Source organism: Anopheles funestus, unplaced genomic scaffold, assembly GCF_943734845.2.
Source record: "Anopheles funestus unplaced genomic scaffold, idAnoFuneDA-416_04 scaffold_164_ctg1, whole genome shotgun sequence".
In the NCBI taxonomy this organism is placed as follows: Eukaryota; Metazoa; Arthropoda; class Insecta; order Diptera; family Culicidae; genus Anopheles; species Anopheles funestus.
The window spans coordinates 22,021-43,165 of NW_026045306.1; the positions used below are offsets into that span (position 1 = coordinate 22,021).

A 21,145-nucleotide genomic window follows, 5' to 3' on the forward strand; every position below is an offset into this window, starting at 1 on the left:
GGTTTTTTCGAAAAAGTTAGTTTTGGTAAAAGTTAGGTTTTTTCGAAAAAGTAAGGTTTTTTAGAAAAAGTTAGTTTTGGTATAAGTTAGGTTTTTTCGAAAAAGTTAGTTTTGGCATAAGTTAGGTTTTTTCGAAAAAGTTAGTTTTGGTATAAGTTAGGTTTTTATGAAAAGGTTAGTTTTGGTATAAGTTAGGTTTTTGAGAAAAAGTTAGTTTTGGTATAAGTTAGGTTTTTTCGAAAAAGTTAGTTTTGGTATAAGTTAGGTTTTTTCGAAAAAGTTAGTTTTGGTATAAGTTAGGTTTTTTAGAAAAAGTTAGTTTTGGTATAAGTTAGGTTTTTTCGAAAAAGTTAGTTTTGGTATAAGTTAGGTTTTTTAGAAAAAGTTAGTTTTGGTAAAAGTTAGGATTTTTAGAAAAAGTTAGGTTTTTTAGAAAAAGTTAGTTTTGGTATTAGTTAGGTTTTTTAGAAAAAGTTAGTTTTGGTATAAGTTAGGTTTTTTCGAAAAAGTTAGTTTTGGTATAAGTTAGGTTTTTACGAAAAAGTTAGGTTTTTAAGAAAAAGTTAGTTTTGGTATAAATTAGGTTTTTTCGAAAAAGTTAGTTTTGGTATAAGTTAGGTTTTTTCGAAAAAGTTAGTTTTGGTATAAGTTAGGTTTTTTCGAAAAAGTTAGTTTTGGTATAAATTAGGTTTTTTCGAAAAAGTTAGTTTTGGTATAAGTTAGGTTTTTAAGAAAAAGTTAGTTTTGGTATAAGTTAGGTTTTTGAGAAAAAGTTAGGTTTTTTCGAAAAAGTTAGTTTTGGTATAAGTTAGGTTTTTTCGAAAAAGTTAGTTTTGGTATAAGTTAGGTTTTTAAGAAAAAGTTAGTTTTGGTATAAGTTAGGTTTTTTCGAAAAAGTTAGTTTTGGTATAAGTTAGGTTTTTGAGAAAAAGTTAGTTTTGGTATAAGTTAGGTTTTTTCGAAAAAGTTAGTTTTGGTATAAATTAGGTTTTTTCGAAAAAGTTAGTTTTGGTATAAGTTAGGTTTTTTAGAAAAAGTTAGTTTTGGTATAAGTTAGGTTTTTTAGAAAAAGTTAGTTTTGGTATAAGTTAGGTTTTTTAGAAAAAGTTAGTTTTGGTATAAGTTAGGTTTTTTCGAAAAAGTTAGTTTTGGTTTAAGTTAGGTTTTTAAGAAAAAGTTAGTTTTGGTAAAAGTTAGGTTTTTGAGAAAAAGTTAGGTTTTTGAGAAAAAGTTAGGTTTTTTCGAAAAAGTTAGTTTTGGTATAAGTTAGGTTTTTATGAAAAAATTAGGTTTTTTCGAGAAAGTTAGTTTTGGTAAAAGTTAGGTTTTTTCGAAAAAGTAAGGTTTTTTTAGAAAAAGTTAGTTTTGGTATAAGTTAGGTTTTTTCGAAAAAGTTAGTTTTGGTATAAGTTAGGTTTTTAAGAAAAAGTTAGTTTTGGTATAAGTTAGGTTTTTATGAAAAAGTTAGTTTTGGTATAAGTTAGGTTTTTTAGAAAAAGTTAGTTTTGGTATAAGTTAGGTTTTTTAGAAAAAGTTAGTTTTGGTATAAGTTAGGTTTTTTCGAAAAAGTTAGTTTTGGTATAAGTTAGGTTTTTAAGAAAAAGTTAGTTTTGGTAAAAGTTAGGTTTTTGAGAAAAAGTTAGGTTTTTTCGAAAAAGTTAGTTTTGGTATAAGTTAGGTTTTTATGAAAAAGTTAGGTTTTTTCGAAAAAGTTAGTTTTGGTAAAAGTTAGGTTTTTTCGAAAAAGTAAGGTTTTTTAGAAAAAGTTAGTTTTGGTATAAGTTAGGTTTTTGAGAAAAAGTTAGTTTTGGTATAAGTTAGGTTTTTTAGAAAAAGTTAGGTTTTTTCGAAAAAGTTAGTTTTGGTATAAGTTAGGTTTTTTCGAAAAAGTTAGTTTTGGTATAAGTTAGGTTTTTTCGAAAAAGTTAGTTTTGGTAAAAGTTAGGTTTTTGAGAAAAAGTTAGGTTTTTGAGAAAAAGTTAGGTTTTTTCGAAAAAGTTAGTTTTGGTATAAGTTAGGTTTTTATGAAAAAATTAGGTTTTTTCGAGAAAGTTAGTTTTGGTAAAAGTTAGGTTTTTTCGAAAAAGTAAGGTTTTTTTAGAAAAAGTTAGTTTTGGTATAAGTTAGGTTTTTTCGAAAAAGTTAGTTTTGGTATAAGTTAGGTTTTTAAGAAAAAGTTAGTTTTGGTATAAGTTAGGTTTTTATGAAAAAGTTAGTTTTGGTATAAGTTAGGTTTTTTAGAAAAAGTTAGTTTTGGTATAAGTTAGGTTTTTTAGAAAAAGTTAGTTTTGGTATAAGTTAGGTTTTTTCGAAAAAGTTAGTTTTGGTATAAGTTAGGTTTTTTCGAAAAAGTTAGTTTTGGTATAAGTTAGGTTTTTTCGAAAAAGTTAGTTTTGGTATAAGTTAGGTTTTTTCGAAAAAGTTAGTTTTGGTATAAGTTAGGTTTTTTCGAAAAAGTTAGTTTTGGTATAAGTTAGGTTTTTAAGAAAAAGTTAGGTTTTTTCGAAAAAGTTAGTTTTGGTATAAGTTAGGTTTTTTAGAAAAAGTTAGTTTTGGTAAAAGTTAGGTTTTTTAGAAAAAGTTAGGTTTTTTAGAAAAAGTGAGTTTTGGTATAAGTTAGGTTTTTTCGAAAAAGTTAGTTTTTTTATAAGTTAGGTTTTTTCGAAAAAGTTAGTTTTGGTAAAAGTTAGGTTTTTTCGAAAAAGTTAGGTTTTTTCGAAAAAGTTAGTTTTGGTATAAGTTAGGTTTTTAAGAAAAAGTTAGTTTTGGTATAAGTTAGGTTTTTAAGAAAAAGTTAGGTTTTTTAGAAAAAGTTAGTTTTGGTATAAGTTAGGTTTTTTCGAAAAAGTTAGGTTTTTAAGAAAAAGTTAGTTTTGGTATAAGTTAGGTTTTTGAGAAAAAGTAAGTTTTGGTATAAGTTAGGTTTTTAAGAAAAAGTTAGGTTTTTTCGAAAAAGTTAGTTTTGGTATAAGTTAGGTTTTTTCGAAAAAGTTAGTTTTGGTATAAGTTAGGTTTTTTCGAAAAAGTTAGTTTTGGTAAAAGTTAGGTTTTTTAGAAAAAGTTAGTTTTGGTATAAGTTAGGTTTTTTAGAAAAAGTTAGTTTTGGTAAAAGTTAGGTTTTTTAGAAAAAGTTAGGTTTTTTCGAAAAAGTTAATTTTGGTATAAGTTAGGTTTTTGAGAAAAAGTAAGTTTTGGTATAAGTTAGGTTTTTAAGAAAAAGTTAGGTTTTTTCGAAAAAGTTAGTTTTGGTATAAGTTAGGTTTTTTCGAAAAAGTTAGTTTTGGTATAAGTTAGGTTTTTTCGAAAAAGTTAATTTTGGTATAAGTTAGGTTTTTGGGAAAAAGTAAGTTTTGGTATAAGTTAGGTTTTTTAGAAAAAGTTAGTTTTGGTAAAAGTTAGGTTTTTTAGAAAAAGTTAGGTTTTTTAGAAAAAGTTAGTTTTGGTATAAGTTAGGTTTTTTCGAAAAAGTTAGTTTTGGTAAAAGTTAGGTTTTTTCGAAAAAGTTAGGTTTTTTCGAAAAAGTTAGGTTTTTAAGAAAAAGTAAGTTTTGGTATAAGTTAGGTTTTTAAGAAAAAGTTAGTTTTGGTATAAGTAAGGTTTTTTCGAAAAAGTTAGTTTTGGTATAAGTTAGGTTTTTAAGAAAAAGTTAGATTTTTAAGAAAAAGTTAGGTTTTTAAGAAAAAGTTAGTTTTGGTATAAGTTAGGTTTTTGAGAAAAAGTTAGGTTTTTTAGAATAAGTTAGTTTTGGTAAAAGTTAGGTTTTTTAGAAAAAGTTAGGTTTTTTCGAAAAAGTTAGTTTTGGTATAAGTTAGGTTTTTAAGAAAAAGTTAGTTTTGGTATAAGTTAGGTTTTTTCGAAAAAGTTAGTTTTGGTATAAGTTAGGTTTTTTCGAAAAAGTTAGTTTTGGTATAAGTTAGGTTTTTTCGAAAAAGTTAGTTTTGGTATAAGTTAGGTTTTTAAGAAAAAGTTAGGTTTTTTCGAAAAAGTTAGTTTTGGTATAAGTTAGGTTTTTTAGAAAAAGTTAGTTTTGGTAAAAGTTAGGTTTTTTAGAAAAAGTTAGGTTTTTTCGAAAAAGTTAATTTTGGTATAAGTTAGGTTTTTGAGAAAAAGTAAGTTTTGGTATAAGTTAGGTTTTTAAGAAAAAGTTAGGTTTTTTTCGAAAAAGTTAGTTTTGGTATAAGTTAGGTTTTTTCGAAAAAGTTAGTTTTGGTATAAGTTAGGTTTTTTCGAAAAAGTTAGTTTTGGTAAAAGTTAGGTTTTTTAGAAAAAGTTAGGTTTTTTAGAAAAAGTTAGTTTTGGTATAAGTTAGGTTTTTTCGAAAAAGTTAGTTTTGGTAAAAGTTAGGTTTTTTCGAAAAAGTTAGGTTTTTTCGAAAAAGTTAGGTTTTTAAGAAAAAGTAAGTTTTGGTATAAGTTAGGTTTTTAAGAAAAAGTTAGTTTTGGTATAAGTTAGGTTTTTTCGAAAAAGTTAGTTTTGGTATAAGTTAGGTTTTTAAGAAAAAGTTAGATTTTTAAGAAAAAGTTAGGTTTTTAAGAAAAAGTTAGTTTTGGTATAAGTTAGGTTTTTTCGAAAAAGTTAGGTTTTTTAGAATAAGTTAGTTTTGGTAAAAGTTAGGTTTTTTAGAAAAAGTTAGGTTTTTTCGAAAAAGTTAGTTTTGGTATAAGTTAGGTTTTTTCAAAAAAGTTAGTTTTGGTATAAGTTAGGTTTTTGAGAAAAAGTTAGTTTTGGTATAAGTTAGGTTTTTTCGAAAAAGTTAGTTTTGGTATAAGTTAGGTTTTTTCGAAAAAGTTAGTTTTGGTATAAGTTAGGTTTTTTAGAAAAAGTTAGTTTTGGTATAAGTTAGGTTTTTTCGAAAAAGTTAGTTTTGGTATAAGTTAGGTTTTTAGAAAAAGTTAGGTTTTTTCGAAAAAGTTAGTTTTGGTAAAAGTTAGGTTTTTAAGAAAAAGTTAGTTTTGGTATAAGTTAGGTTTTTATGAAAAAGTTAGGTTTTTTCGAAAAAGTTAGTTTTGGTAAAAGTTAGGTTTTTAAGAAAAAGTTAGTTTTGGTATAAGTTAGGTTTTTTCGAAAAAGTTAGTTTTGGTATAAGTTAGGTTTTTATGAAAAAGTTAGGTTTTTTCGAAAAAGTAAGGTTTTTTAGAAAAAGTTAGTTTTGGTATAAGTTAGGTTTTTTCGAAAAAGTTAGTTTTGGTATAAGTTAGGTTTTTAAGAAAAAGTTAGTTTTGGTATAAGTTAGGTTTTTTCGAAAAAGTTAGTTTTGGTATAAGTTAGGTTTTTTAGAAAAAGTTAGGTTTTTAAGAAAAAGTTAATTTTGGTATAAGTTAGGTTTTTGAGAAAAAGCTAGGTTTTTTAGAATAAGTTAGTTTTGGTAAAAGTTAGGTTTTTTCGAAAAAGTTAGTTTTGGTATAAGTTAGGTTTTTTCGAAAAAGTTAGTTTTGGTATAAGTTAGGTTTTTTAGAAAAAGTGAGTTTTGGTATAAGTTAGGTTTTTTAGAAAAAGTTAGTTTTGGTATAAGTTAGGTTTTTTAGAAAAAGTTAGTTTTGGTATAAGTTAGGTTTTTTCGAAAAAGTTAGTATTGGTATGAGTTAGGTTTTTTCGAAAAAGTTAGTTTTGGTATAAGTTAGGTTTTTTCGAAAAAGTTAGTATTGGTATAAGTTAGGTTTTTTAGAAAAAGTTAGTTTTGGTATAAGTTAGGTTTTTTAGAAAAAGTTAGTTTTGTTATAAGTTAGGTTTTTTAGAAAAAGTTAGTTTTGGTATAAGTTAGGTTTTTATGAAAAAGTTAGGTTTTTTCGAAAAAGTTAGTTTTGGTAAAAGTTAGGTTTTTAAGAAAAAGTTAGTTTTGGTATAAGTTAGGTTTTTATGAAAAAGTTAGGTTTTTTCGAAAAAGTTAGTTTTGGTAAAAGTTAGGTTTTTAAGAAAAAGTTAGTTTTGGTATAAGTTAGGTTTTTAAGAAAAAGTTAGTTTTGGTATAAGTTAGGTTTTTTCGAAAAAGTTAGTTTTGGTATAAGTTAGGTTTTTATGAAAAAGTTAGGTTTTTTCGAAAAAGTTAGTTTTGGTAAAAGTTAGGTTTTTTCGAAAAAGTAAGGTTTTTTAGAAAAAGTTAGTTTTGGTATAAGTTAGGTTTTTTCGAAAAAGTTAGTTTTGGTATAAGTTAGGTTTTTAAGAAAAAGTTAGTTTTGGTATAAGTTAGGTTTTTTCGAAAAAGTTAGTTTTGGTATAAGTTAGGTTTTTTAGAAAAAGTTAGGTTTTTAAGAAAAAGTTAATTTTGGTATAAGTTAGGTTTTTGAGAAAAAGTTAGGTTTTTTAGAAAAAGTGAGTTTTGGTATAAGTTAGGTTTTTTCGAAAAAGTTAGTTTTGGTTTAAATTAGGTTTTTTCGAAAAAGTTAGTATTGGTATAAGTTAGGTTTTTTTTAGAAAAAGTTAGTTTTGGTATAAGTTAGGTTTTTTAGAAAAAGTTAGTTTTGGTATAAGTTAGGTTTTTTAGAAAAAGTTAGTTTTGGTATAAGTTAGGTTTTTAAGAAAAAGTTAGGTTTTTTTCGAAAAAGTTAGTTTTGGTATAAGTTAGGTTTTTAAGAAAAAGTTAGTTTTGGTATAAGTTAGGTTTTTAAGAAAAAGTTAGTTTTGGTATAAGTTAAGTTTTTTTGAAAAAGTTAGTTTTGGTATAAGTTAGGTTTTTATGAAAAAGTTAGGTTTTTTCGAAAAAGTTAGTTTTGGTAAAAGTTAGGTTTTTAAGAAAAAGTTAGTTTTGGTATAAGTTAGGTTTTTATGAAAAAGTTAGTTTTTTTCGAAAAAGTTAGTTTTGGTAAAAGTTAGGTTTTTAAGAAAAAGTTAGTTTTGGTATAAGTTAGGTTTTTATGAAAAAGTTAGGTTTTTTCGAAAAAGTTAGTTTTGGTAAAAGTTAGGTTTTTTCGAAAAAGTTAGGTTTTTTCGAAAAAGTTAGTTTTGGTATAAGTTAGGTTTTTTAGAAAAAGTTAGTTTTTTTATAAGTTAGGTTTTTTCGAAAAAGTTAGTTTTGGTATGAGTTAGGTTTTTTCGAAAAAGTTAGTTTTGGTATAAGTTAGGTTTTTTCGAAAAAGTTAGTATTGGTATAAGTTAGGTTTTTTCGAAAAAGTTAGTTTTGGTATAAGTTAGGTTTTTTAGAAAAAGTTAGTTTTGGTATAAGTTAGGTTTTTAAGAAAAAGTTAGGTTTTTTCGAAAAAGTTAGTTTTGGTATAAGTTAGGTTTTTAAGAAAAAGTTAGTTTTGGTATAAGTTAGGTTTTTTCGAAAAAGTTAGTTTTGGTATAAGTTAGGTTTTTAAGAAAAAGTTAGGTTTTTTCGAAAAAGTTAGTTTTGGTATAAGTTAGGTTTTTTAGAAAAAGTTAGTTTTTTTATAAGTTAGGTTTTTTCGAAAAAGTTAGTTTTGGTATAAGTTAGGTTTTTAAGAAAAAGTTAGTTTTGGTATAAGTTAGGTTTCTAAGAAAAGGTTAGTTTTGGTATAAGTTAGGTTTTTTCGAAAAAGTTAGTTTTGGTATAAGTTAGGTTTTTAAGAAAAAGTTAGGTTTTTATGAAAAAGTTAGGTTTTTTCGAAAAAGTTAGTTTTGGTAAAAGTTAGGTTTTTTCGAAAAAGTAAGGTTTTTTAGAAAAAGTTAGTTTTGGTATAAGTTAGGTTTTTTCGAAAAAGTAAGTTTTGGTAAAAGTTAGGTTTTTTCGAAAAAGTTAGGTTTTTTCGAAAAAGTTAGTTTTGGTATAAGTTAGGTTTTTTAGAAAAAGTTAGTTTTGGTATAAGTTAGGTTTTTTAGAAAAAGTTAGGTTTTTTGGTAAAAGTTTGGTTTTTTCGAAAAAGTTAGTTTTGGTATAAGTTAGGTTTTTTCGAAAAAGTTAGTTTTGGTAAAAGTTAGGTTTTTTCGAAAAAGTTAGGTTTTTTCGAAAAAGTTAGTTTTGGTATAAGTTAGGTTTTTTAGAAAAAGTTAGTTTTGGTATAAGTTAGGTTTTTAAGAAAAAGTAAGTTTTTTATAAGTTAGGTTGTTTCGAAAAAGTTAGTTTTGGTATAAGTTAGGTTTTTTAGAAAAAGTTAGGTTTTTTAGAAAAAGTTAGTTTTGGTATAAGTTAGGTTTTTTCGAAAAAGTTAGTTTTGGTATAAGTTAGGTTTTTAAGAAAAAGTTAGTGTTGGTATAAGTTAGGTTTTTTAGAAAAAACTAGTTTTGGTATAAGTTAGGTTTTTTCGAAAAAGTTAGGTTTTTTCGAAAAAGTTAGTTTTGGTATAAGTTAGGTTTTTAAGAAAAAGTTAGTTTTGGTATAAGTTAGGTTTTTTCGAAAAAGTTAGTTTTGGTATAAGTTAGGTTTTTAAGAAAAAGTTAGATTTTTAAGAAAAAGTTAGGTTTTTAAGAAAAAGTTAGTTTTGGTATAAGTTAGGTTTTTGAGAAAAAGTTAGGTTTTTTATAATAAGTTAGTTTTGGTAAAAGTTAGGTTTTTTAGAAAAAGTTAGGTTTTTTCGAAAAAGTTAGTTTTGGTATAAGTTAGGTTTTTGAGAAAAAGTTAGTTTTGGTATAAGTTAGGTTTTTTCGAAAAAGTTAGTTTTGGTATAAATTAGGTTTTTTCGAAAAAGTTAGTTTTGGTATAAGTTAGGTTTTTAAGAAAAAGTTAGTTTTGGTATAAGTTAGGTTTTTTTCGAAAAAGTTAGGTTTTTTAGAAAAGTTAGTTTTGGTAAAAGTTAGGTTTTTTCGAAAAAGTTAGTTTTGGTATAAGTTAGGTTTTTTCGAAAAAGTTAGTTTTGGTATAAGTTAGGTTTTTAAGAAAAAGTTAGTTTTGGTATAAGTTAGGTTTTTTCGAAAAAGTTAATTTTGGTATAAGTTAGGTTTTTTAGAAAAAGTTAGTTTTGGTAAAAGTTAGGTTTTTTCGAAAAAGTTAGTTTTGGTATAAGTTAGGTTTTTTCGAAAAAGTTAGTTCTGGTATAAGTTAGGTTTTTTCGAAAAAGTTAGTTTTGGTAAAAGTTTGGTTTTTTCGAAAAAGTAAGGTTTTTTAGAAAAAGTTAGTTTTGGTATAAGTTAGGTTTTTTCGAAAAAGTTAGTTTTGGTATAAGTTAGGTTTTTTAGAAAAAGTTAGTTTTGGTATAAGTTAGGTTTTTAAGAAAAAGTTAGTTTTGGTATAAGTTAGGTTTTTGAGAAAAAGTTAGTTTTGGTATAAGTTAGGTTTTTTCGAAAAAGTTAGTTTTGGTATAAGTTAGGTTTTTTAGAAAATGTTAGTTTTGTTATAAGTTAGGTTTTTTCGAAAAAGTTAGTTTTGGTAAAAGTTAGGTTTTTTCGAAAAAGTAAGGTTTTTTAGAAAAAGTTAGTTTTGGTATAAGTTAGGTTTTTTAGAAAAAGTTAGTTTTGGTATAAGTTAGGTTTTTTAGAAAAAGTTAGTTTTGGTATAAGTTAGGTTTTTAAGAAAAAGTTAGTTTTGGTATAAGTTAGGTTTTTTCGAAAAAGTTAGTTTTGGTATAAATTAGGTTTTTTCGAAAAAGTTAGTTTTGGTATAAGTTAGGTTTTTTTAGAAAAAGTTAGTTTTGGTATAAGTTAGGTTTTTAAGAAAAAGTTAGTTTTGGTATAAGTTAGGTTTTTTCGAAAAAGTTAGTTTTGGTATAAGTTAGGTTTTTATGAAAAAGTTAGGTTTTTTCGAAAAAGTTAGTTTTGGTATAAGTTAGGTTTTTATGAAAAAGTTAGTTTTGGTATAAGTTAGGTTTTTTCGAAAAAGTTAGTTTTGGTATAAGTTAGGTTTTTGAGAAAAAGTTAGTTTTGGTATAAGTTAGGTTTTTTAGAAAAAGTTAGTTTTGGTATAAGTTAGGTTTTTATGAAAAAGTTAGGTTTTTTCGAAAAAGTTAGTTTTGGTAAAAGTTAGGTTTTTAAGAAAAAGTTAGTTTTGGTATAAGTTAGGTTTTTATGAAAAAGTTAGTTTTGGTATAAGTTAGGTTTTTTAGAAAAAGTTAGTTTTGGTATAAGTTAGGTTTTTTCGAAAAAGTTAGTTTTGGTATAAGTTAGGTTTTTTAGAAAAAGTTAGTTTTGGTATAAGTTAGGTTTTTTCGAAAAAGTTAGTTTTGGTATAAACTAGGTTTTTTCGAAAAAGTTAGTTTTGGTATAAGTTAGGTTTTTTAGAAAAAGTTAGTTTTGGTATAAGTTAGGTTTTTTAGAAAAAGTTAGTTTTGGTATAAGTTAGGTTTTTTAGAAAAAGTTAGTTTTGGTATAAGTTAGGTTTTTTAGAAAAAGTTAGTTTTGGTATAAGTTAGGATTTTTCGAAAAAGTAAGGTTTTTAAGAAAAAGTTAGTTTTGGTATAAGTTAGGTTTTTTCGAAAAAGTTAGTTTTGGTATAAATTAGGTTTTTTCGAAAAAGTTAGTTTTGGTATAAGTTAGGTTTTTATGAAAAGTTTAGTTTTGGTATAAGTTAGGTTTTTGAGAAAAAGTTAGTTTTGGTAAAAGTTAGGTTTTTTAGAAAAAGTTAGTTTTTGTATAAGTTAGGTTTTTTCGAAAAAGTTAGGTTTTTAAGAAAAAGTTAGTTTTGGTATAAGTTAGGTTTTTTCGAAAAAGTTAGTTTTGGTATAAATTAGGTTTTTTCGAAAAAGTTAGTTTTGGTATAAGTTAGGTTTTTTCGAAAAAGTTAGGTTTTTAAGAAAAAGTTAGTTTTGGTATAAATTAGGTTTTTTCGAAAAAGTTAGTTTTGGTATAAGTTAGGTTTTTTCGAAAAAGTTAGTTTTGGTATAAGTTAGGTTTTTATGAAAAAGTTAGTTTTGGTATAAGTTAGGTTTTTTAGAAAAAGTTAGTTTTGGTATAAGTTAGGTTTTTAAGAAAAAGTTAGTTTTGGTATAAGTTAGGTTTTTTAGAAAAAGTTAGTTTTGGTATAAGTTAGGTTTTTTCGAAAAAGTTAGTTTTGGTATAAGTTAGGTTTTTTAGAAAAAGTTAGTTTTGGTATAAGTTAGGTTTTTTCGAAAAAGTTAGTTTTGGTAAAAGTTAGGTTTTTTCGAAAAAGTAAGGTTTTTTAGAAAAAGTTAGTTTTGGTATAAGTTAGGTTTTTTAGAAAAAGTTAGTTTTGGTATAAGTTAGGTTTTTTAGAAAAAGTTAGTTTTGGTATAAGTTAGGTTTTTAAGAAAAAGTTAGTTTTGGTATAAGTTAGGTTTTTTCGAAAAAGTTAGTTTTGGTATAAATTAGGTTTTTTCGAAAAAGTTAGTTTTGGTATAAGTTAGGTTTTTATGAAAAGGTTAGTTTTGGTATAAGTTAGGTTTTTGAGAAAAAGTTAGTTTTGGTATAAGTTAGGTTTTTTAGAAAAAGTTAGTTTTGGTATAAGTTAGGTTTTTTCGAAAAAGTTAGGTTTTTAAGAAAAAGTTAGTTTTGGTATAAGTTAGGTTTTTTCGAAAAAGTTAGTTTTGGTATAAACTAGGTTTTTTCGAAAAAGTTAGTTTTGGTATAAGTTAGGTTTTTTAGAAAAAGTTAGTTTTGGTATAAGTTAGGTTTTTTCGAAAAAGTTAGTTTTGGTATAAGTTAGGTTTCTTCGAAAAAGTTAGTTTTGGTATAAGTTAGGTTTTTTCGAAAAAGTTAGTTTTGGTATAAGTTAGGTTTTTTGGAAAAAGTTAGTTTTGGTATAAATTAGGTTTTTTCGAAAAAGTTAGTTTTGGTATAAGTTAGGTTTTTTAGAAAAAGTTAGTTTTGGTATAAGTTAGGTTTTTTAGAAAAAGTTAGTTTTGGTATAAGTTAGGTTTTTTAGAAAAAGTTAGTTTTGGTATAAGTTAGGTTTTTTCGAAAAAGTTAGGTTTTTTAGAAAAAGTTAGTTTTGGTATAAGTTAGGTTTTTTAGAAAAAGTTAGTTTTGGTATAAGTTAGGTTTTTTAGGAAAAGTTAGTTTTGGTATAAATTAGGTTTTTTCGAAAAAGTTAGGTTTTTAAGAAAAAGTTAGTTTTGGTATAAATTAGGTTTTTTCGAAAATGTTAGTTTTGGTATAAGTTAGGTTTTTTCGAAAAAGTTAGTTTTGGTATAAGTTAGGTTTTTGAGAAAAAGTTAGTTTTGGTATAAGTTAGGTTTTTTCGAAAAAGTTAGTTTTGGTATAAATTAGGTTTTTTCGAAAAAGTTAGTTTTGGTATAAGTTAGGTTTTTAAGAAAAAGTTAGTTTTGGTAAAAGTTAGGTTTTTTCGAAAAAGTTAGTTTTGGTATAAGTTAGGTTTTTTCGAAAAAGTAAGGTTTTTTAGAAAAAGTTAGTTTTGGTATAAGTTAGGTTTTTTCGAAAAAGTTAGTTTTGGTATAAGTTAGGTTTTTAAGAAAAAGTTAGTTTTGGTATAAGTTAGGTTTTTTCGAAAAAGTTAGTTTTGGTATAAGTTAGGTTTTTTAGAAAAAGTTAGTTTTGGTATAAGTTAGGTTTTTTAGAAAAAGTTAGTTTTGGTATAAGTTAGGTTTTTTCGAAAAAGTTAGTTTTGGTATGAGTTAGGTTTTTAAGAAAAAGTAAGTTTTGGTATAAGTTAGGTTTTTTCGAAAAAGTTAGTTTTGGTATAAGTTAGGTTTTTTCGAAAAAGTTAGTATTGGTATAAGTTAGGTTTTTTAGAAAAAGTTAGTTTTGGTATAAGTTAGGTTTTTTAGAAAAAGTTAGTTTTGGTATAAGTTAGGTTTTTTAGAAAAAGTTAGTTTTGGTATAAGTTAGGTTTTTTCGAAAAAGTAAGGTTTTTTAGAATAAGTTAGTTTTGGTAAAAGTTAGGTTTTTTCGAAAAAGTTAGTTTTGGTATAAGTTAGGTTTTTTAGAAAAAGTTAGTTTTGGTATAAGTTAGGTTTTTTAGAAAAAGTTAGTTTTGGTATAAGTTAGGTTTTTTCGAAAAAGTAAGGTTTTTTAGAAAAAGTTAGTTTTGGTATAAGTTAGGTTTTTTCGAAAAAGTTAGTTTTGGTATAAGTTAGGTTTTTAAGAAAAAGTTAGTTTTGGTATAAGTTAGGTTTTTTCGAAAAAGTTAGTTTTGGTATAAGTTAGGTTTTTTAGAAAAAGTTAGGTTTTTAAGAAAAAGTTAATTTTGGTATAAGTTAGGTTTTTGAGAAAAAGCTAGGTTTTTTAGAATAAGTTAGTTTTGGTAAAAGTTAGGTTTTTTCGAAAAAGTTAGTTTTGGTATAAGTTAGGTTTTTTCGAAAAAGTTAGTTTTGGTATAAGTTAGGTTTTTTAGAAAAAGTGAGTTTTGGTATAAGTTAGGTTTTTTAGAAAAAGTTAGTTTTGGTATAAGTTAGGTTTTTTAGAAAAAGTTAGTTTTGGTATAAGTTAGGTTTTTTCGAAAAAGTTAGTTTTGGTATGAGTTAGGTTTTTTCGAAAAAGTTAGTTTTGGTATAAGTTAGGTTTTTTCGAAAAAGTTAGTATTGGTATAAGTTAGGTTTTTTAGAAAAAGTTAGTTTTGGTATAAGTTAGGTTTTTTAGAAAAAGTTAGTTTTGTTATAAGTTAGGTTTTTTAGAAAAAGTTAGTTTTGGTATAAGTTAGGTTTTTATGAAAAAGTTAGGTTTTTTCGAAAAAGTTAGTTTTGGTAAAAGTTAGGTTTTTAAGAAAAAGTTAGTTTTGGTATAAGTTAGGTTTTTATGAAAAAGTTAGGTTTTTTCGAAAAAGTTAGTTTTGGTAAAAGTTAGGTTTTTAAGAAAAAGTTAGTTTTGGTATAAGTTAGGTTTTTATGAAAAAGTTAGGTTTTTTCGAAAAAGTTAGTTTTGGTAAAAGTTAGGTTTTTTCGAAAAAGTAAGGTTTTTTAGAAAAAGTTAGTTTTGGTATAAGTTAGGTTTTTTCGAAAAAGTAAGGTTTTTTCGAAAAAGTTAGGTTTTTTAGAAAAAGTTAGTTTTGGTAAAAGTTAGGTTTTTTCGAAAAAGTTAGTTTTGGTAAAAGTTAGGTTTTTAAGAAAAAGTTAGTTTTGGTATAAGTTAGGTTTTTATGAAAAAGTTAGGTTTTTTCGAAAAAGTTAGTTTTGGTATGAGTTAGGTTTTTTCGAAAAAGTTAGTTTTGGTATAAGTTAGGTTTTTAAGAAAAAGTTAGTATTGGTATAAGTTAGGTTTTTTAGAAAAAGTTAGTTTTGGTATAAGTTAGGTTTTTAAGAAAAAGTTAGTTTTGGTATAAGTTAGGTTTTTTCGAAAAAGTTAGTTTCGGTATAAGTTAGGTTTTTTAGAAAAAGTTAGGTTTTTAAGAAAAAGTTAATTTTGGTATAAGTTAGGTTTTTGAGAAAAAGTTAGGTTTTTTAGAATAAGTTAGTTTTGGTAAAAGTTAGGTTTTTTCGAAAAAGTTAGTTTTGGTAAAAGTTAGGTTTTTTCGAAAAAGTTAGTTTTGGTATAAGTTAGGTTTTTTAGAAAAAGTTAGGTTTTTAAGAAAAAGTTAATTTTGGTATAAGTTAGGTTTTTGAGAAAAAGTTAGGTTTTTTAGAATAAGTTAGTTTTGGTAAAAGTTAGGTTTTTTAGAAAAAGTGAGTTTTGGTATAAGTTAGGTTTTTTCGAAAAAGTTAGTTTTGGTTTAAATTAGGTTTTTTCGAAAAAGTTAGTTTTGGTATAAGTTAGGTTTTTTTAGAAAAAGTTAGTTTTGGTATAAGTTAGGTTTTTTAGAAAAAGTTAGTTTTGGTATAAGTTAGGTTTTTATGAAAAAGTTAGTTTTGGTATAAGTTAGGTTTTTAAGAAAAAGTTAGGTTTTTTCGAAAAAGTTAGTTTTGGTATAAGTTAGGTTTTTTCGAAAAAGTTAGTTTTGGTATAAGTTAGGTTTTTAAGAAAAAGTTAGTTTTGGTATAAGTTAAGTTTTTTCGAAAAAGTTAGTTTTGGTAGAAGTTAGGTTTTTGAGAAAAAGTTAGTTTTGGTATAAGTTAGGTTTTTTTAGAAAAAGTTGGTTTTGGTATAAGTTAGGTTTTTAAGAAAAAGTTAGTTTTGGTATAAGTTAGGTTTTTTCGAAAAAGTTAGTTTTACTATAAGTTAGGTTTTTATGAAAAAGTTAGGTTTTTTCGAAAAAGTTAGTTTTGGTAAAAGTTAGGTTTTTTCGAAAAAGTAAGGTTTTTTAGAAAAAGTTAGTTTTGGTATAAGTTAGGTTTTTATGAAAAAGTTAGTTTTGGTATAAGTTAGGTTTTTTCGAAAAAGTTAGTTTTGGTATAAGTTAGGTTTTTTAGAAAAAGTTAGGTTTTTAAGAAAAAGTTAGTTTTGGTATAAGTTAGGTTTTTTTCGAAAAAGTTAGGTTTTTTAGAAAAAGTTAGTTTTGGTAAAAGTTAGGTTTTTTAGAAAAAGTTAGTTTTGGTATAAGTTAGGTTTTTTCGAAAAAGTTAGTTTTGGTATAAGTTAGGTTTTTTAGAAAAAGTTAGTTTTGGTATAAGTTAGGTTTTTTCGAAAAAGTTAGTTTTGATATAAGTTAGGTTTTTGAGAAAAAGTTAGTTTTGGTATAAGTTAGGTTTTTAAGAAAAAGTTAGTTTTGGTATAAGTTAGGTTTTTTCGAAAAAGTTAGTTTTGGTATAAATTAGGTTTTTTCGAAAAAGTTAGTTTTGGTATAAGTTAGGTTTTTTAGAAAAAGTTAGGTTTTTAAGAAAAAGTTAGTTTTGGTATAAGTTAGGTTTTTAAGAAAAAGTTAGTTTTGGTATAAGTTAGGTTTTTTTCGAAAAAGTTAGGTTTTTTAGAAAAAGTTAGTTTTGGTAAAAGTTAGGTTTTTTCGAAAAAGTTAGTTTTGGTATAAGTTAGGTTTTTCAAAAAAGTTAGTTTTGGTATAAGTTAGGTTTTTCAAAAAAGTTAGTTTTGGTATAAGTTAGGTTTTTTCGAAAAAGTTAGTTTTGGTATAAATTAGGTTTTTTCGAAAAAGTTAGTTTTGGTATAAGTTAGGTTTTTTCGAAAAAGTTAGTTTTGGTATAAGTTAGGTTTTTTCGAAAAAGTTAATTTTGGTATAAGTTAGGTTTTTATGAAAAAGTTAGGTTTTTTCGAAAAAGTTAGTTTTGGTAAAAGTTAGGTTTTTTCGAAAAAGTAAGGTTTTTTAGAAAAAGTTAGTTTTGGTATAAGTTAGGTTTTTAAGAAAAAGTTAGTTTTGGTAAAAGTTAGGTTTTTTCGAAAAAGTTAGTTTTGGTATAAGTTAGGTTTTTTCGAAAAAGTTAGTTTTGGTATAAGTTAGGTTTTTTCGAAAAAGTTAGTTTTGGTAAAAGTTAGGTTTTTATGAAAAGTTAGTTTTGGTATAAGTTAGGTTTTTTAGAAAAAGTTAGTTTTGGTAAAAGTTAGGTTTTTTAGAAAAAGTTAGGTTTTTTCGAAAAAGTTAGTTTTGGTATAAGTTAGGTTTTTCAAAAAAGTTAGTTTTGGTATAAGTTAGGTTTTTTCGAAAAAGTTAGTTTTGGTATAAGTTAGGTTTTTTAGAAAAAGTTAGTTTTGGTATAAGTTAGGTTTTTAAGAAAAAGTTAGTTTTGGTATAAGTTAGGTTTTTTTCGAAAAAGTTAGGTTTTTTAGAAAAAGTTAGTTTTGGTAAAAGTTAGGTTTTTTCGAAAAAGTTAGTTTTGGTATAAGTTAGGTTTTTTCGAAAAAGTTAGTTTTGGTATAAGTTAGGTTTTTTAGAAAAAGTTAGTTTTGGTATAAGTTAGGTTTTTTCGAAAAAGTTAGTTTTGGTATAAGTTAGGTTTTTGAGAAAAAGTTAGTTTTGGTATAAGTTAGGTTTTTAAGAAAAAGTTAGTTTTGGTATAAGTTAGGTTTTTGAGAAAAAGTAAGGTTTTTAAGAAAAAGTTAGTTTTGGTATAAGTTAGGTTTTTTTCGAAAAAGTTAGTTTTGGTATAAATTAGGTTTTTTCGAAAAAGTTAGTTTTGGTATAAGTTAGGTTTTTATGAAAAGGTTAGTTTTGGTATAAGTTAGGTTTTTGAGAAAAAGTTAGTTTTGGTATAAGTTAGGTTTTTTCGAGAAAGTTAGTTTTGGTATAAATTAGGTTTTTTCGAAAAAGTTAGTTTTGGTATAAGTTAGGTTTTTTAGAAAAAGTTAGGTTTTTTAGAAAAAGTTAGTTTTGGTATAAGTTAGGTTTTTTAGAAAAAGTTAGGTTTTTTCGAAAAAGTTAGTTTTGGTATAAGTTAGGTTTTTGAGAAAAAGTTAGTTTTTTTATAAGTTAGGTTTTTTCGAAAAAGTTAGTTTTGGTATAAATTAGGTTTTTTCGAAAAAGTTAGTTTTGGTATAAGTTAGGTTTTCTCGAAAAAGTTAGTTTTGGTATAAGTTAGGTTTTTGAGAAAAAGTAAGGTTTTTAAGAAAAAGTTAGTTTTGGTATAAGTTAGGTTTTTAAGAAAAAGTTAGGTTTTTAAGAAAAAGTTAATTTTGGTATAAGTTAGGTTTTTGAGAAAATATTAGGTTTTTTAGAATAAGTTAGTTTTGGTAAAAGTTAGGTTTTTTCGAAAAAGTTAGTTTTGGTAAAAGTTAGGTTTTTAAGAAAAAGTTGAGTTTTTTCGAAAAAGTTAGTTTTGGTATAAGTTAGGTTTTTTCGAAAAAGTTAGTTTTGGTATAAGTTAGGTTTTTAAGAAAAAGTTAGTTTTGGTATAAGTTAGGTTTTTTCGAAAAAGTTAGTTTTGGTATAAGTTAGGTTTTTTAGAAAAAGTTAGTTTTGGTAAAAGTTAGGTTTTTTAGAAAAAGTTAGGTTTTTTCGAAAAAGTTAGTTTTGGTATAAGTTAGGTTTTTTCGAAAAAGGTAGTTTTGGTAAAAGTAAGGTTTTTTAGAAAAAGTTAGTTTTGGTATAAGTTAGGTTTTTTCGAAAAAGTTAGTTTTGGTATAAGTTAGGTTTTTTCGAAAAAGTTAGTTTTGGTATAAATTAGGTTTTTTCGAAAAAGTTAGTTTTGGTATAAGTTAGGTTTTTTTAGAAAAAGTTAGTTTTGGTATAAGTTAGGTTTTTAAGAAAAAGTTAGTTTTGGTATAAGTTAGGTTTTTTCGAAAAAGTTAGTTTTGGTATAAGTTAGGTTTTTATGAAAAAGTTAGGTTTTTTCGAAAAAGTTAGTTTTGGTATAAGTTAGGTTTTTATGAAAAAGTTAGTTTTGGTATAAGTTAGGTTTTTTCGACAAAGTTAGTTTTGGTATAAGTTAGGTTTTTTAGAAAAAGTTAGTTTTGGTATAAGTTAGGTTTTTTCGAAAAAGTTAGTTTTGGTATAAGTTAGGTTTTTTAGAAAAAGTTAGTTTTGGTATAAGTTAGGTTTTTATGAAAAAGTTAGGTTTTTTCGAAAAAGTTAGTTTTGGTAAAAGTTAGGTTTTTAAGAAAAAGTTAGTTTTGGTATAAGTTAGGTTTTTTTCGAAAAAGTTAGTTTTGGTATAAGTTAGGTTTTTTCGAAAAAGTAAGGTTTTTTAGAAAAAGTTAGTTTTGGTATAAGTTAGGTTTTTTCGAAAAAGTTAGTTTTGGTATAAGTTAGGTTTTTAAGAAAAAGTTAGTTTTGGTATAAGTTAGGTTTTTTCGAAAAAGTAAGGTTTTTTAGAAAAAGTTAGTTTTGGTATAAGTTAGGTTTTTTCGAAAAAGTTAGTTTTGGTATAAGTTAGGTTTTTAAGAAAAAGTTAGTTTTGGTATAAGTTAGGTTTTTTCGAAAAAGTTAGTTTTGGTATAAGTTAGGTTTTTTAGAAAAAGTTAGGTTTTTAAGAAAAAGTTAATTTTGATATAAGTTAGGTTTTTGAGAAAAAGCTAGGTTTTTTAGAATAAGTTAGTTTTGGTAAAAGTTAGGTTTTTTCGAAAAAGTTAGTTTTGGTATAAGTTAGGTTTTTTCGAAAAAGTTAGTTTTGGTATAAGTTAGGTTTTTTAGAAAAAGTGAGTTTTGGTATAAGTTAGGTTTTTTAGAAAAAGTTAGTTTTGGTATAAGTTAGGTTTTTTAGAAAAAGTTAGTTTTGGTATAAGTTAGGTTTTTTCGAAAAAGTTAGTTTTGGTATGAGTTAGGTTTTTTCGAAAAAGTTAGTTTTGGTATAAGTTAGGTTTTTTCGAAAAAGTTAGTATTGGTATAAGTTAGGTTTTTTAGAAAAAGTTAGTTTTGGTATAAGTTAGGTTTTTAAGAAAAAGTTAGTTTTGGTATAAGTTAGGTTTTTTAGAAAAAGTTAGTTTTGGTAAAAGTTAGGTTTTTTAGAAAAAGTTAGGTTTTTTCGAAAAAGTTAGTTTTGGTATAAGTTAGGTTTTTTCGAAAAAGTTAGTTTTGGTAAAAGTAAGGTTTTTTAGAAAAAGTTAGTTTTGTTATAAGTTAGGTTTTTTCGAAAAAGTTAGTTTTGGTATAAGTTAGGTTTTTTCGAAAAAGTTAGTTTTGGTAAAAGTAAGGTTTTTTAGAAAAAGTTAGTTTTGGTAAAAGTTAGGTTTTTATGAAAAAGTTAGGTTTTTTTGAAAAAGTTAGTTTTGGTATAAGTTAGGTTTTTTAGAAAAAGTTAGTTTTGTTATAAGTTAGGTTTTTAAGAAAAAGTTAGTTTTGGTATAAGTTAGGTTTTTTCGAAAAAGTTAGTTTTGGTATAAGTTAGGTTTTTTAGAAAAAGTTAGTTTTGGTAAAAGTTAGGTTTTTTAGAAAAAGTTAGGTTTTTTCGAAAAAGTTAGTTTTGGTATAAGTTAGGTTTTTTCGAAAAAGTTAGTTTTGGTAAAAGTAAGGTTTTTTAGAAAAAGTTAGTTTTGTTATAAGTTAGGTTTTTTCGAAAAAGTTAGTTTTGGTATAAGTTAGGTTTTTTCGAAAAAGTTAGTTTTGGTATAAATTAGGTTTTTTCGAAAAAGTTAGTTTTGGTATAAGTTAGGTTTTTTTAGAAAAAGTTAGTTTTGGTATAAGTTAGGTTTTTAAGAAAAAGTTAGTTTTGGTATAAGTTAGGTTTTTTCGAAAAAGTTAGTTTTGGTATAAGTTAGGTTTTTATGAAAAAGTTAGGTTTTTTCGAAAAAGTTAGTTTTGGTATAAGTTAGGTTTTTATGAAAAAGTTAGTTTTGGTATAAGTTAGGTTTTTTCGACAAAGTTAGTTTTGGTATAAGTTAGGTTTTTTCGAAAAAGTTAGTTTTGGTAAAAGTAAGGTTTTTTAGAAAAAGTTAGTTTTGGTATAAGTTAGGTTTTTTCGAAAAAGTTAGTTTTGGTATAAGTTAGGTTTTTTCGAAAAAGTTAGTTTTGGTATAAGTTGGGTTTTTTCTTAAAAGTTAGTTTTGGTATAAGTTAGGTTTTTAAGAAAAAGTTAGTTTTGGTATAAGTTAGGTTTTTTCGAAAAAGTTAGTTTTGGTATAAGTTAGGTTTTTTCGAAAAAGTTAGTTTTGGTATAAGTTAGGTTTTTTCGAAAAAGTTAGTTTTGGTATAAGTTAGGTTTTTTAGAAAAAGTTAGTTTTGGTATAAGTTAGGTTTTTTCGAAAAAGTTAGTTTTGGTATAAGTTAGGTTTTTTAGAAAAAGTTAGTTTTGGTATAAGTTAGGTTTTTTCGAAAAAGTTAGTTTTGGTATAAGTTAGGTTTTTTAGAAAAAGTTAGTTTTTTTATAAGTTAGGTTTTTTCGAAAAAGTTAGTTTTGGTATAAATTAGGTTTTTTCGAAAAAGTTAGTTTTGGTATAAGTTAGGTTTTCTCGAAAAAGTTAGTTTTGGTATAAGTTAGGTTTTTGAGAAAAAGTAAGGTTTTTAAGAAAAAGTTAGTTTTGGTATAAGTTAGGTTTTTAAGAAAAAGTTAGGTTTTTAAGAAAAAGTTAATTTTGGTATAAGTTAGGTTTTTGAGAAAATATTAGGTTTTTTAGAATAAGTTAGTTTTGGTAAAAGTTAGGTTTTTTCGAAAAAGTTAGTTTTGGTAAAAGTTAGGTTTTTAAGAAAAAGTTAAGTTTTTTCGAAAAAGTTAGTTTTGGTATAAGTTAGGTTTTTTCGAAAAAGTTAGTTTTGGTATAAGTTAGGTTTTTAAGAAAAAGTTAGTTTTGGTATAAGTTAGGTTTTTTCGAAAAAGTTAGTTTTGGTATAAGTTAGGTTTTTTAGAAAAAGTTAGTTTTGGTAAAAGTTAGGTTTTTTAGAAAAAGTTAGGTTTTTTCGAAAAAGTTAGTTTTGGTATAAGTTAGGTTTTTTCGAAAAAGTTAGTTTTGGTAAAAGTAAGGTTTTTTAGAAAAAGTTAGTTTTGGTATAAGTTAGGTTTTTTCGAAAAAGTTAGTTTTGGTATAAGTTAGGTTTTTTTAGAAAAAGTTAGTTTTGGTATAAGTTAGGTTTTTAAGAAAAAGTTAGTTTTGGTATAAGTTAGGTTTTTTCGAAAAAGTTAGTTTTGGTATAAGTTAGGTTTTTATGAAAAAGTTA

The 21,145-nt window shown here is 24.1% G+C and overlaps 2 long non-coding RNA genes across 3 annotated transcripts in view; both read left to right on the forward strand.

Annotated features, from left to right (window-relative positions):
* The window catches only part of LOC125774340 (uncharacterized), a 38,770-nt gene that overhangs the window by 4,085 nt on the left and 13,540 nt on the right, over positions 1–21,145 (forward strand). Inside the window, exon 1 of one of the 2 annotated variants that reach the window (XR_007420815.1) lies at positions 18,920–18,959. The exons of the other annotated variant lie outside the window; for it this stretch is intronic. This is a non-coding gene — a long non-coding RNA (uncharacterized LOC125774340). Of the gene's footprint in view, positions 1–18,919; positions 18,960–21,145 lie in introns of those variants that run through there. 2 annotated transcript variants of the gene reach the window in all.
* On the forward strand, positions 3,571–11,517 carry LOC125774339 (uncharacterized). Its single transcript, XR_007420813.1, has 3 exons — positions 3,571–3,631; positions 9,889–9,923; positions 11,489–11,517. It is a non-coding gene; the product is annotated as an uncharacterized LOC125774339 (long non-coding RNA).